This window comes from Strongylocentrotus purpuratus, unplaced genomic scaffold, assembly GCF_000002235.5.
Source record: "Strongylocentrotus purpuratus isolate Spur 01 unplaced genomic scaffold, Spur_5.0 spur5_scaffold_5, whole genome shotgun sequence".
Taxonomy (NCBI): Eukaryota; Metazoa; Echinodermata; class Echinoidea; order Camarodonta; family Strongylocentrotidae; genus Strongylocentrotus; species Strongylocentrotus purpuratus.
The window spans coordinates 39,671,148-39,687,326 of NW_022145611.1; positions in this window are offsets into that span (position 1 = coordinate 39,671,148).

Below are 16,179 nucleotides of genomic sequence, written 5' to 3' on the forward strand. Positions count from 1 at the left end.
AATTGAGTTATTTGTACACCAGATCTCGTCATCTAACAAGATTAATTTTAGATTGATTTTGATTAATGGTCATCTTAGCGATCAAATTGTCTTATAATGCAGCCAGTCATACAATTTAGATAAATGGGATATACGAGATCAAAGAACCTTAGTGTAATTAAATAAAAAATCACCAGTTGAGAAACATACTTTCGATGATATCGTTTAAGTACTATCAAAACCTTAGAATTTATCGATACCATATCAAACAATATTATTCAACACCGTGTATTATTTAAACAATGCAACTATTTATTTGTACAGATGCAATATTTTTCAAAATATGTGTTATTCTACTTTTAAATCGTTTTTTGTAATATATGTTTTTGACATGATAAAATAAATTGTAATTTTTCTTCACTGATAGGCCTATTAGTCATTAGAAGAATAAACTATTTGGTCATATATTAAAATAAAATAAACATGTTTAGCGTCCTGTTTTTTTGAAAAATGGGAAGGAGGAGGCCCCCTTTTTTTTTTTTTTTGCAATACAAACGCCGTGGCAGAAACAAGGAAAAGGAGAACTTTAGCAACTGACGATGCTATACTTTACCGATACACCTAATTTTATTTATATCAGGATGACCTCATTAGTGCGTGATTAAAAAATATTTTCACAAGGACACCTTGAATTAATGATAGCAATTAAAAATCCGATGCTCTATAGATGTGTTGAATAACATGACTACACATGTACATCAAGAGATGTATGGAATCATGTTAAGTGAGGCATTATGCTGATCACCATGGTAACGATATGATTCAGCGATCAGTATTTCATTAATGTAGATGAGGATTATTTTGTTTTCCTCTTCCAAAGTATGTTAAAATATCCAAATAACTAATAGACACCAATGTATGTTTGTTTGTTTGATTGATTTATTACTGCATTCAAATAAAAAATACAAGGTTATACACTTTTACGTAAGTATTACATACATAGCAAATCATGTCTAATAATATTATACAATAATATTATACAATAACCATAATACAGTATTTAGAAGTAGATTTATGATATTGTGTTTAGTTCATGTTTTCTTGCATGTAATATCATGAGACTAGTGTAATAATTTATAATAGAATACGTTTATCCAAACAAACTAAGCATTCAGTCTTCAGGCTGTGATGCACATTTCCCAACAAAACAGACTATTTACTATCATTGGGCCTATTTGATTTATTCTTATTATCAGTATTATTATTAAAAATATTATCATCATCATCATCATCATCATCATTATCAGAGAGTCCGTTTACCTTAACACTAGCATAGTTATGGCAAGCATACAATAAAAATGGAATAAAGGCCGTTTTCATCTTTTTGATATAAAGATGGTTTTATGTGGTGTTATTCTAATTAAAGAGAAAACTTGTCAATTTATATCTCGGATAGATTTCATGCCTTTACGGGCTCGGTTTCCGAATGATCAACACTCTATGCTCACTTCTTTACTTAATTGAACAGGAAATCTGCAACTAAAATGGTTGTAAGAGCCCACCTATTTTCCAACTATTTATTTTCTATTTTTGAAATGTACAAATTGACTAAAGAAAGAGGACTAACAATACCTCAAGGGGAGTTTTAAGTTCCAGTAGGTAGAGATAGTAGCCCAAAATATGTCTAATTAGGATTCAAACGGAGAAAGTATATTTTGATCAATAAGAAACTAAAATTAAAGGGGTCAACTTATACAAAAATAATTGAAAATAGTAAACTTCATTTCTGTACATTGCTTCTGATATCAAGAATCGTATGATTAACTCAGTGAAAGTGATATGAAACTTAGAAAATAATATCCAAATAAAGATTTGACATTATAACTGCCGTATATGACATTTCACAAGATCTTGAAATTCGAATTTCTTCAATTCGTCTAATTATGAAGGTTTCCTTGGTTCTGAGTGCTAGGATACCTTTTCTCTAATTTCCAGATACGAGTACAGAGGAATGATTACATGCTTTGCGCATAATGCCGATACGTGGTTTGATTTGGAGGAATGGAGCGGGAAAATACCGGTTCCATTTTCTCGCTCCATCTTGAAGCTTTTTTGTGTGTGTTGTTTTGATGAGAGCGACCATCTTAGTGTGTCTTTGAGGTCTCCCGCCAACGGAAATCAGTCAAGGAATAGAAACAGTGCAAGAAGTACAACCTTAATTTGCGCGCTGGCTCGGAGATGACCGAATTATCTCAGTACCGTCTTTAGAAGTGCCTCTTCTCCTACCCACATGGAGGTTAAGAAGAAAGTAGGCATTAATACTGATTAACTTAATTACTATGATTTGACGACATAAGAGTCTGTTAGCTAATCATCGATATACCCGCGTGACATGAGTGGCTACGTCTACTTATTTTACATCATCATCCCGTGCTTTGGTTTGTTAGATCTCGACCTTACCTACTGAATTTGTTTTTAATACACCCCTTGGCGGCTACTTCTTAGCATTCTTAAAGAAGAGTGCAAGGACTCTTGTGTCTTAATGAAATCTTGAGGAACAAGGAAAAATTCCAAGGATCTAATTTTCCGAGCTAAGTAGGGCATAGCCTCGCCAAAAGTGCAATACCGATGCTCGAGTACTTTTATCTATTTAGTGGATAAACATCTTGACATTAGAATAATGTGAATTGTTTTTATCGTCGTCCTTTACCTTCCTAAAGAAATAAAAAGGAGAAAATAATCCACGGGAATGTTACAGTTGGTATATCTCGTCATTAAACTAACTAAATGATTAATCATACATGATTACCATATAGAATTGGAAATTGGAAATTTCTTATGAACTTAGACCCATTTGAATTCATAGTTTATTCTTTTTCCCTCTCCGCCTTCTCTCAAAAAAATTACGGTGTGCTTGTTTTCATTTTCTACTCTGTGCTTGTCTGGTTTTCGCTCGTTCACCGACTCCACATTTTATTTTCTTCTAAATTATTGAACTCTTTTATACCAGTAACGGATTTAGGAGGGCACACCCTGCCTGTGCCCCTCCAAAATACCCCCCCCCCCCCACGAATCCTAGATCCGTCCCTTCCATACCACTTGTTAATAGGTATTCCATTGGATATAAATTATTGCATATTCGGTCCATACCTTACCTTGGATTTACATTGTATATCTTTTTGTCCATTTTATCATCAGAATTTGTCCTCATTTTTAAGCCTGTGCTCTTTATTATGTTTCCATCTCTCTCTCTCTCTCTCTCTCTCTCTGTCTTTTTTTTTCTCTCTCTCTCTCTTTCTATCTCACTATTACCTCCACTTTCTTTATTCATTCACTCACTAGCCGTGTTAAACATCTGCTTGAACTAAATTTAATGAGGTCTCATCTCTCTTTCTCTCTCTCAAAAGATCTCTTTCCAAACTGCAAGAGGGTACTAAAAGTTGCCCACTCACAACCATTATCCAAGCATTTGATGACCAATAACCACTTGAATCTGGACATGACACTTGCTGACGTTCTGTATTTTTAATTTCTCTCTCTCTCTCTCTCTCTCTCTCTCGCTCTCCGTCCAACCTCGAATAATCGAAGTTGGTGACGAGATTTGATGGGCAGAGACAAGGTGGTTTGGTGAATTGATTTTTGTGTCGCAAGAAGATAAATTATTAGCACTGGCCGGTCAACTTGCGAAAATATATTACGAGCTCTTGGGTCAACCAGCCGGACGTTTGAAGGGTCAGTTTTGGACATTTATGCGTGTGAAAGGAGGCCAAGAAGAGATTTAAAGGTAAAGTTCAATGATCAAACTAAGATTACAGCGTGCTGATTTTACTCAATTTCCGTATTTTTCGGTTCTAAACGGTAGCAAACAAACGAGAAGAAAGGCTATTGTTTGTTATGTGTTACTTATCTCAGAAATTCACATTAAAAAGTGTGTGAAAGTGAATAATAATGGAAAGGCGAGTCGGTCTAGACGTCAGCTCTATGTCCAACCTACAAGCCGACACTGAAAGACCCCGATTCGAAACTGAGTTGGATCCTTCGGATGGTGACGTTAAAGGTCGGCCCCAAGACGTAACAGTCATGGTGTGACTGATACACTCTATACCCCACAACATTCTCCTTGAGGAAGATTTGCACCAAACAATTAAACAAAATCACCTCTCAGTTCAGCATCAGAATGTAATCTGTAATTAGTATTCATTTTCTCTCATAGTTTACAATCAAATGAGAAGAAAAGTGTATGGATATAAACGATAGACATATGTTATTATCATTTCGTACACATTACTTCTTCATTTCCGTTGTGATATTACATAATATTATAAATGCGATATTACATGTATAATTATGTAGGCGTATATGTATTTTTGTTGGAATACAATTGAACGGAAGATGGCCGTGGTAGATGTGTTGATATCTCCCTATAACACAATGTTTACAAGGCACTGTTGAACCATTTATTTTCTGTCTCCTATTCTCACCGATGAGAAATCAGTCTAGGCAAGTATAGGTTCTTCATTTCAATGAATTAGTATTGGCAATATTCATCTCTTACTCAACTCGTCATGTTATACGCCTAACGGTGATCTCAAAACGTATATTCAAAGAATTGAGTGATATCGGCCTAGTTTGTGAAACATGTATACACTTTGAATTGATTGTATTAGATACTAGATTACAATATTACGTAAATGCTTCCGGAGCGATGAGTGTGCCGACATATTATGTCTCTCGTTCATTGAGGATAATTATTTACAATTATTCATCTATCACATTTGCAGGGTCAACTTGAGACTCTTCAATGCTCTTCTGAACACCCTTGAAGCAGATCTGAGTCTCCCGACGCTGTCATCCCTCCTCTACGCGTTATAAACCGTTATAACCGATCTTAACCGCATTTCTTCATCTTCGAATAGTTGTTTTGTTAATGATATTTCTTGTTTTACTTCTCCACCATACCTTCAGATCGGAAATTGAAGAGGAAATCTTGAGAATGCCTCTTTAATGGTTTTGATTGGCATCACAGGTGCCGTTACCTAACAGAGACGGTCTTAATAAACACTCCGTCTACAAACTTAGCATTCCAAACACCATGGTCTCCCTGTCAATTTGACAAGAGTGCATGCCGCGTAACAAGCGACCTGGAGCTAGAGGACGAGTCTAGGGTCACTGACCTCATGCCCCGGGACACCCCCTTGAAACCAGAGGGAGAAGGGAGGACAGTATTTCGGGGTGTCCGGGTTTAGTGGCACGCACCGGATAGACGTGATGGTAAGATGCGGAGTAAGGATATGAGATTGATGATGGAGATTTGGTGATGATTGTACTCATCATCATCATCAACGTCATAGCTGTCGTGATGATGACGATGATGATGATGTTGACGGCGAACATTATTTACCATGATGATGAATGAAGGTGATGCTTTTTCTGTCACACGAATATGTCAAAAATTGTGAATATAATCATGATGAAGGCCTATATATGGAGAGAGAGAAAGAAAAAAAAACCTACATCATATTGAACTGTAAAAAGCCCAGTTTCTAATTAATTGCGAATGTATAAAATCAACGATATTCACTGTGATGATGATAATATATAGTACTGACAGGTGAAAAAGATGTGTAACTAATTGTTTAGTAAAAGTAATGTTTTATTAAAGCATACACATCTTATTTTACATTATCAGCTCGCATTCCTTTTCCAATTATTATGATGCCATATTTAAACAGTTTAATTTCCAAGAGGAGAGTAAGTCAACAAAAAGGTTAATAATTTGTATAGCTCATTGCACATTTCCGATATTTTGATGCAATAAACTACAAGTCCAGTCATCAGCATTGAAAGAGAATAAAAATTTCTATCATTTTAAGAGCTGCACAGGCCTGTTAATCTAACTAAAAGAAAAACAGCACTCTTGACTCGGACCAAAAAGAAATATGATAAAGACATAAAAGAAAAAGGAAGGTGATACCATACATTCTCATTTACAACTGAATGATATGAAAAGGGACAGTTTACCAAAGGCGGACTAATTTTCTAGCATCTCCCCCCGACGGCCAGCAAAGATTACTGAAATTACGGACACGCAACTCAGGCGCAATCGTCCCCCTTGCGCCGCTAGATTTTAATGCGCACACCTCGTCATAATTCACGCAAACCCTAACCGCAGTAGACGATTTAATGAAGAGAATAACATGAGATTGACCGCTGAACGTACTGTATTCGCACCCAGTGGTCAAAGCGCGCGGTGACCTGATCGGGTCAAGGCCGCAGCCGTGACCATTCGAGGTATTACTCCGAAAAAATACCGCACGGGGGCAGGGCGTTTGTGGACATTCGGCCGGCTGAGCTCTGGCGGGCGGGCGGTAGATCATCATGAGACGTGCATGCATCAATTTGCCCGAGGCAGTTACTTGTCAGAATTCGAGAAACACATATGGAAAGCCGTTGGTGACTTTATTCACGTGCCCCAGACGTAAGGAACGCGGCACACGTCTGCTAAATTGACCAATCACCGCCTGTTATTTAGCAGGCGCGTGCAAGGTGCGATAGCACACGCCTGTTACTTTATTAGCACACGTGTGCCCTTTTGCAGACGGATGCTGTTTACTGCGCATGCGTCTGGAATTGATCGACCAATCAGATACCTTGTTTGATATGGAGTTTAATGTGTGTGTACGGTGAGTGCATGCAGCGCAGGCAAGCAAAAATGTGCCGGGCACGTGGTGATCGATGCACGTGGTACTCTTACCGTTCTTAAAAGTATTGACTTTGATTTCTATGTCAGAACAGAAGTATACATTGTACGAGTACTTCCATTGAGGTTGAACTTTCTGATGCAAAGAATAGTAACTATGTCAAATTATAAACGAGGTACCGAACTGCTATATGAACGTTTATCCTCCACCTAGTATTGGAGTTTGTAAATACTATAAAGCTAGTCTAGGGTTGATAAAGAAAAGGTAAGTCTAATATCATGAATGGTAGTTCCAGATTTAAAATCTATCATTCAGAACCTACTCTAATTGTAAATTAGGTGATATACTATGCAACAGTGCCATTGTGATAATGTGTATGATCCAGTGTAGATACATAGTGTTGGAACAACAGAGTAGATCTCTCCCCCTCTTCCAACTCTCCCTTATCTATCTTGGGTCAGTCTGTGCAGAGGTCAACCTCACTCGTGGTAGGGGAACACACACACACTCTCTCTTTCTCTCCCTTTCTTCCCCAATATTCTCGTTAATGTTGTGTTGTTGAGCAACACTCTCCATTGGGCAAGGACAGGGGGATTAGTGATAGGAGGCATGTTTGCTTAAGAGCTCAGAATACTGTGAAGAGTTTGCATTTGCTTGGCACAAGGGATTGTCTGACCATTATTATTTGGTAGTTTTCAATCGAATACACCTGCTCATAATTATCCCATAGGCCTAATTGTATTTAAGGGTTGATGTTTGGATGTTTATTGGTTTATAATACAACATGTATTGCTGTATATTGCATAAGTGGAAGTTATCACATTGCTTAGAGACAATCAATATTCTTTAGTCTATATTTCTTGTCTTGTATATAGTTTATGATTATTCCTTTATATTTCTATGTTATATGTCATATGGGTAGTCGAAGCATAATAATAGTGCAATAATTATAGGTGAATCACATGCAGATTGCAGTATTGATTGATAAGCTCGTTTTCCTAAAACGATATTTACACCTGAGATTATGTATGAGTTGTGTGCTGGAGGAATACAACATATTTCTATGTTAGTATTATTATTTCTAAATCTAAGAGGATAATAGATTAGCACGTTTAGATGAGATTGCCTAGGCACAATGAAGGTTTTATTTAGAGTTAGGGTATAACGAATCACCATCAGGGGCGTCGGATCTGCAAAGGGGGGGGGTGGCCGGGGTGCGATACCCCCCCCCCCCCCCACCTGGCAGGATATTGTCGGACAAATTGCGCTGCCGTCGGGAAAAAAGAGAAAAGGGGGAGGGGGAAAAAGAGAGGGAAAGGGAAAGAAAAGAAAAAAAGAAAGGAAAAGAAAAGAAAGAAAGGAAAAGAAAGGAAAGAAAGGAAAAGAAAGGAAAGAAAGGAAAAGAAAGGAAAGAAAGGAAAAGAAAGAAAGAGAAAAAAGAAAAAGAGGGAGGAGGGGAAAGAAAAGAAAAGAAAGAAAATAAAGAAAAGGAAAAAAAGAAGAAAAAAAGAGTAAAAGGGAAAAAAAAGAAACGGGGGATGAAAGAAAGGAGAAAGAGTGGAGGTAAGAGCCTGAGAGAGGAGGAGTGGGAGTAAAAGAGAGAAGGGCTTGTTGGGTGGAGTCGTCTCGTCGAGGGAGCAAGAAAGACATGGGTAAATATGTTGCTGTGTCGGGTCAGCTATAGCTGTGTCGGTATTCTTGCTCGATCCTCGTGTACTATATCAATGCAGAAGTTTGAAGTCGGTGAGATGTATATTGCCGGTCGGCCGTATGGCAAGCCGTTTTATCATTTAAACATATTTCTTGATATAAAGAATTCATTTTTTGATATCAAGAATAGAATTCTTGATATCTAGAAACATGAATAAATGTTAAAACGGCTTGCCATACGGCCGACAAGTTTTTTTCCCTACGAACTGTGACTTTTTATCCGCTGTGACGACTGCGAGAGTGACGACAACTACTATACTTGTATTTTCTCGAAGTTTCAATTTCCTATTAAATCAGCTAAAGAAATTAGAGGTTTGAAATTTTCGGAGAGACTGAATTCAAACAAGGTTTAAGAGTCAACAACGGTACGACGAATCGTTTTCTTTTCTCTATATTGTGATGAAACGCCAAAAATTCCGCCCTTCGCTGGGAAGGGGAAAACTTCATTTAGACGAGACAAGAACGATACAACGAATCGTCTTCTTTCTCTAATATTTTAAAGAATCGTCAAAGCTTCCGCGCTTATAGCGCTAAAGGGGAAACTGAATTCAGACAATTAGGGCCTATTAAGAGTCGAAAACGGTACAACGAATCGTCTTCTTTCTCATAATTTAATGAAACGTCAAAGCTACCTGAGAAACTGAATTCAGACAAGGATTAAGAGTCGAGCACGGTTCAACGAATCGTCTACTTTCTATAATAATTTAATGAAACGCCAAAGCTTCCGCGCGGAAGAAACTGAATTCAGACAAGGATTAACAGTCGAGAACGGTACAGCAAATCGTCTTCTTTTCATAATAATTTGATGAAACGTCAAAGCTTTCGCGCTTCGCGCGGGAGGGGGGGGGGAACTTCATTCAGACAAGGATTAACAGTCGAGAACGGTACAATAAATCGTCTTCTTTTCCTTATAATTTAAGAAAAACGTCTAAGCTTCCGCGCTTCGCGCGGGAGGCCTTTCCCGCCACACCCCCGCGCCCTTTAAGTGATTCATTTGCTCACTACCGCCCCTCCCTAAAATAAGATCCTAGCTCCGTGTCTGCATTAAAATATATAGCTATGAATGCTGACTAAGTTGACGAAATAATTCGTATATTTGTGTCGTCGTGGAAAATGACCATTTGCGCACACGCAAGTACTATAGATAGTCCATAGGAAACACAATTTAGTCTTCGGCCCCGGGTTTATAGGGTTAATTTTGTAGATATTGGAAATTTAATTTTGACGGTAATTGGTGGCTAGTTATATCGTTAATCGTTGGCCTCTACACCCCCCCCCCCCTCTGAAAAAGGTATAGCGACGCCCCTGATCACCATATTAGGTATGAATATGATCTGTATAAGAACGAAACATATATAACATTATCTGTATGTAAGTGTTTATTCGATTTGATAATGAAACTGTTCATATAATAATGTAGATGTTAGTTCAATAGGAACTCTGTAGGACCATGCACTATGGTTCAAGGCATGCCCACATAGAGAATGTTGTTATGTTAGGGGTCGGGGCCAAATGCAATAAATTATTGATAATTTATTGCATTTTCTTTTCTTTTTTTAATTTCTGGGGGCGGCGACGTACCCTAGCCCCGCTGTTTACTCGTACCAAGGAAATACTGTGGGGAGGGTGGACCGAATGGCGCAGCGTGGTCGTAATGATTTTTTTTTTGCGGGGTGGAGGGGCAGGATGATGGGTCGCGTACATTATTGGGGCACGCCTTTTTTCTTTATTTGTTCAGAAATGTACGTTTTCAATAAATGTTTTCTACAAATATTCGGGGCCACGTGGCGATCCCCCCCCCCCCCTTGCGCCTACGCCACAGACGTGGGGTGTTCCTTATCCATTATTTCGCTTTCTTATAATCATTTTGTTTATTGCTAATTTAATTTTCATTTAATTGTTAATGAAAAGCGACCCTCAACCCATGTTATGAATAGCGACCCTTAAACGCGAACCATCATCCCGGGCCAACCCAACCCCCCCCCCCCCATCTGTCTGACCACTTAGTGCAAGTACATATTACCGACAATTTTCGTTTAAGTAGTTCATAGATGGCGTAGCCTGTGTGTGTTTCACGGGGGGGGGGGCGGTTGGGTGTAACAGCGTTGCCATCTAGGAGCTGATGTATCATGCCCCTAACCCACAGCAAAGGAAGGAATCGACAGAGAGGGAGTTGTATGGACTTAAAGGGCAAGTCCACTTCAACTATTAATAACAAACCAATCAAACTAAAAGTTTGAAAAATCGGATAACTAATAAGAAAGTTTTTAATTTTTAACCATAAAAAACTTTGAAAATCACAAGACAAATTGGCAACTCACTCATGAGTCTGTTACGTCATTCAGGCGCGGATCCAGGATTTCTTGGGGGGGGGGGGGCCCAAATTTGAAATTATGCGAGCCAAATATTGGTACGTAATGGTGACCAGCAGTGACGTAATAGGGGGTGGGTACAGGGACGGGCGAGCTTCTCCTCCCTCCTCCACGAAGCGCGGAAGCTTTGAAGTTTCAATAAATTATTAGAGAAAGAAGACGATTCGTTGTACCGTTCTCGTCTCTTAATCCTCGTCTAAATTCAGCCCCCCCCCCCTCCTGCGCGAAGCGCGGAAGCTTTTACGTTTCATTAAATCATTATAGAAAGAAGACGATTCGTTGTACCGTTCTCGACTCTTATTTTAATCCTTCAAAAATTTTCTTTGTCTGCTCCTTTTTCTTCCTACGTCCTCTTCCTTTTCTCTCCTCTCTCTATTTTTTTTGTTTTTGGGGCCAGCGTTTAAGGGAGGACCGCCCCCACTGCCCCACCCCGGCCCCGGAAGCTCAGGGGTTTAAGGCAATAAATCACCGTTAGATGAGCATCTAAGGGCCCGCCTTAGGGCCCTAGGTGGAATCCAGGGGGCAGAGCCCCCGAAAGCTTAGGGGGTTTTATAGGCATTTAATCACGGTCAGATGAACATATTTTCATACCTCATTATTTTGTGCCACTGGCAGTTAACCATTCTTTCTTTCTTGCTCCCTTTCTTTCTATTTCTCTTTAATATACTTTTTTGGTTAAGTGTGTGTGGGGGGGGGGGGAGCTCGAGGCTCCCGATCCCCGCCGTTCCTCGCGCCCTGACATGTAGGCACCTCAAGAAGCTTATTTCTTGCCTGGCTGTAAATTTAGGAATTTGTAATTTTCCAACAAACGCATGTAAAAATATAGGTAATTTACTAAAAAGTAAGGACAAATCTCGGAAAAATTATGTCATTTTAGCATTATTTGTAAACCACCGTTATGGAATTAGAAATAAACCACGTTTCCACCAAGCCGCCCCCGCCCCCTATCAGTACACCAGTGCCCCCGGCCCCCCTCCGTTACACCTTGTTGGCGGGAAAAAATCGCAACTGATCTCCCCTACCTTTCTTCTTTCTCTTTTTTTTGTCTTTCCCTTTCTCTCCTCTTTACCTTTCCCTTCCCTTCCTTTTCTCTCTAATAGGTTGTCCGGGGGGGGGGCTAGGGCCTTTCCGCCCCCATCCCGCTCCGCACGCTGTTGGCGGGATTAGCAGCAACTGATCTCCCCCTTCTTTTCACCCTTTTCTTTTCTTCTTCCTCTTTTTGTTCCCTTTTAGCTCTCCTCTTTCCCTTTTCCTTTCTTCTCTCTCTCTCTCTCTCTCTCTTTTTTTTTTGGGGGGGGGGGAGGGGGAACAGCCTGGGAGGCAAGGCCCTTTCAACCCCGATCTCTTCCTCCCTCTCTTTTTCTTTTCTTCTTCCTCTTCTTTCTTTTCCTTTCTCTCCTCTTTCCCTTCTTTTCATTCTATCTCTCTCTCTCTCTCTCTCTTTTTGCGGGGGGGGGGGGGGGGGGGCAAGGACCGCTCGGCTCCCCTGGATCCGCGCCTGACGTCATTGCCTCGCTTTCCTCTAATTGTTTTCTTTCTATTGGTAATATACATTTCTCACTTTCCCCCTGAGAATCTCATCTTCTAACACCAGCATCCAAGTCATATTGATAATAATATGTTTTTGTGTGGATGCACTAATAATCTAATTTAGAGTAATTGTTTTCAGTTAAATCATGAAAAATGTGAATTCTGAAAATTTATTTATATAAAAGTCAATAATTATGAATATACAATATTCTGAAAATAGTTTCAATTCTTCAAAGTTTATAAAAGATATTGTGAAATGTCATGCCCGCAATACGATACAAATCATATAACCTGGGCAAAGGCATGGGGAAATCAAGTTTTGGGTATAAAGAGGGGAATTAATGGGATAAAAATATATAAAGCAATTGATAAATAGTGAGGCAATGGCGTCACAAACTGATAACCAAATTGGCAATTTGTGTAGTGATTTCCATTGTTCCATAGTTTTTCATATTTAAAAAAAAAATCATAACTTCCTTATTTTTTTTTGCTCTGCTCCTCTTGTTTTTCTGCATCTATTGAAAGCGAATTATTTTAAAGTGGATTTACCCTTTAGGTTATACCACATTCAAGCTTTTCGTAAATATACAATATTGCACGATATATTTTCCAAATAAGTAAGGAATTTAGATTTTCAAGATTTTTAGCTAAATAAGATACGGTTTTGTGACCGGAAGGCATATGTGAACGGAGCTTTTATTAGAACTTATGGATCTACCATCTCCAGGCACCCAGAAACTATACAATAATTTTAGCCAATGAAAATTTTCAAGATTTTCGTTTGTCCATGACACTGGAATTCTCAAAACCTCAGGATACCAGACGGAGCTGACCGGACTACAAGCCTAGTTACTGCTCGGAGAGGGGGGGGGGGCACTTTAAAATTGTGTCTTGTTGGGGGATAGGGAGCTTGGACACTCTCGGGCCTTGAAGGTTTTCGCGTCATGTAGCGTACAACGGGGTAATGCAATCCCAATATGATTTACTGTTTGAGTTCTATAATATTTGAAATAATTGATAGTGTTTATATATTACGTACGCGTAAATATATATTTACATAACTCTACGTGTTTGTTTAACGCTGATTGGAAATAATAACTGATGATGGGGGGGGGGGGTGGATGATAGTATCTTCATTTGTACATTTTGTATCATTTTTTCTACTTTATACTTCTGTTCTTTGTTTTTTTTTAAATATTTGAATGTTTAAGATATGTGTAATAATAACAAAACAATAATAATAATAATAATAATAATACAGTCTTCTTTACCCAGGGTAGCCTCATCAATATTTATGCTGTTCTCCCTGAGGTCCTTGCAATCAAATTATAATAATAAGATGTTGGTTATAAAGGTGGCCTATTTACCCCAGTTTATGGAATGATTTTGACAATGATTTATTCTTAATAGATTTAGATAATAGTATACATTCTCAGATTAAAACAAAAAAATAGTGTTTGTTTTACCTGACTGCATGACTGCTAAAGTGTGTGCTACCAGGCGTCGGAGGGGCGAGGGGCCTCCCCCCCCCCCCACAAAAAAAGAGAGAGATTAAGGAAAATAAGGGAAAGAGGAGAGAAAGGAAAGAAAGAAGAAAAAGAAGATAAGAAAAGAGGTAAAAGAAGGGGATCGGGGGAGGGGGAAAAGGCATTGCCTTCCCCTCCAGCCCTCCTTCGCCCCCAAAAAAGGAAGAGAGGAGGAAGGGAAAGGAAAAGAGGAAAGCGATAAGGGACAGAAAAAAAGAGAAAGAAGAAAAAGAAAAGGGTGAAAAGGAGAGAAGATCACTTGCAATTAATCCAGCCAATGACGTGTTGATCGCGGGGCCGAAATGCCCTTGCCTCCCCTCCCCCCTCAGCAAAAAAAAAGAGAGAGAGGGAGAGAGAGAAGGAAGGTCGGGGAAGGGAAAGAGGAGAGAAAGTGAAATAAAACAAAGAGGAAGAAGAAAAGAAAAGGGGGAAAGATGTGCTTTTGCGCTCTCCCCCCCCCCCCCCCCAAGCGAGACCAAGCGCCATATACGCCACTGGACTCTACTGGCGTACTCCCCCAAATAAGAATAAAACGAGGTTTATTTCTAATTCGATTTCAGTGATTTAAATGACATAACTTTTAGTAAATTATACTGTTTTATGAGTTTGTTGGAAAATGACGAATTCCCAAAGTTACAGTCAGGCGAGAAGTATGCTTATTTAGAGGTCTACATGTCAAGGCTAGCGGCACAGCGGGGCTCGGGGGCATGGGTCCCCTCACTATTTTGAAAAAGTATATTCAAGAGAAGTAGGGAGAAAGTAAGAAAAATAAATTGTTACCTGCCAGTGTCACAAAATAATGAAGTCTCAAAATATGATCAACTGACCGTAATTAAATGAAATTTCAGAGGCTTCACCCTCTTGACCCCACCAAGGGCCCTAAGGTGTGCCCCTGAATGCTTATCTGACCGTTATAAAATGCCTAAAAACCCCTGAGTTTCCGGGGTATCAAAATATGCTCATCTGAACGTAATGAATGCCCCGATAGCCCCTGAGTTTCCTGGGGCTCAGCCCCTGGACCCCACGCCAATTCGTGACCTACCCGTGTCATAATAAGGTATCAAAATATGCTCATCTGAACGTAATAAATGCCCATTGCCCCTGAGCTTCTGGGGGCTCCGCCCCTAAACTCCACACCAATTTATGTTCCGCGAGCCTTGACGTGCAGACCTCAAAATAAACATATATCTCGCCTGACTGTAACTTTCGGAATTCGTCATTTTCCAACAAACTCATAAAACAGTATAATTTACTACAAAATTATGTCATTTTACAACATTTGTAAATCACTGAAATCGAATTAGAAATAAACCATTTAAGGGGGAGGCTGCCCCCTTCGAATTATTACGCCAGTGGTGTCTAGTGGCGTATCTGGTGCTTGGTCTCGTTTGGCGGAGGCGAGATGAGAACGAAACCATATCTTTTCCCCTTTTCTTTTCCTCTTACTCTTTATTTTCTTTCCCTTTCTCTCCTCTTTCCCATTCCCTCCCTCCCTTCTTTATCTCTCTCTCTCTCTCTCTCTTGCTGAGGGGGGAGGGGGAGACAAGGGCCTTTTGCCCCCGATCCACACCTTTATGACGGGAAAAATCGCAACTGATCTCCCCTACCTTTCTTCTTCCTCTTTTTTTTTCTTTCCCTTTCTCATCTCTTTCCCTTCCCCTTCCCTTCCTTCTCTGTTTTTAAAGTTTGCTGGGCGAAAGGCAAAGGCCTTTCACCCCCTACCTGAACCTCATGTTGTTGGCTGGATTAATTGCATCTGACCCCCTCCCTTTCTTTTCACCTGTTTCTTTTTTTTCTTTCCCTTTTTTTTGTTCCCTTTAGCTCTCCTCTTTCCTTTATCCTTCCTACTCTTTTTTTGTCCCCCCCCCCCCTCTTTTTCCCCTCTTTTCTTTCCTCTTCTTTCTTTCCTTTCTCTCCTCTTTCCCCTTCCCTTCTGTTCCTTCTCTCTCTAGCTCTCTCTCTTTTTTGGCGGGTGAGGGGGGAGACCCCTTCGGCCCTCCCCCTGGATCCGTGCCTGGCCGTGGGTGTGTCCCCCATCCAGTACTGACATGAGCAGTTTTGTAATAGCGAACAGGCCCCGTACGTACTGAGCTGAGCAGCTTTGTAACAGCGGACTTGATTGGTTGCCTTAAAATTCAATTTACGAGCGTTCTGCGCATCCGTCTGGCAAAGTAACAGGCGTGTGCTATCGCACCTTGCACGCGCCTGCTAAATAACAGGCGGTGATTGGTCAATTTAGCAGACGTGTGCCGCGTTCCATACGTCTGGGGCACGTGAATAAAGTCACCAACGGCTTTCCATAAACACAGGGTTCGAAGTACGTACGTTGTTCTCTCCCAGGGACTTCTCTCTGCTTGCTGC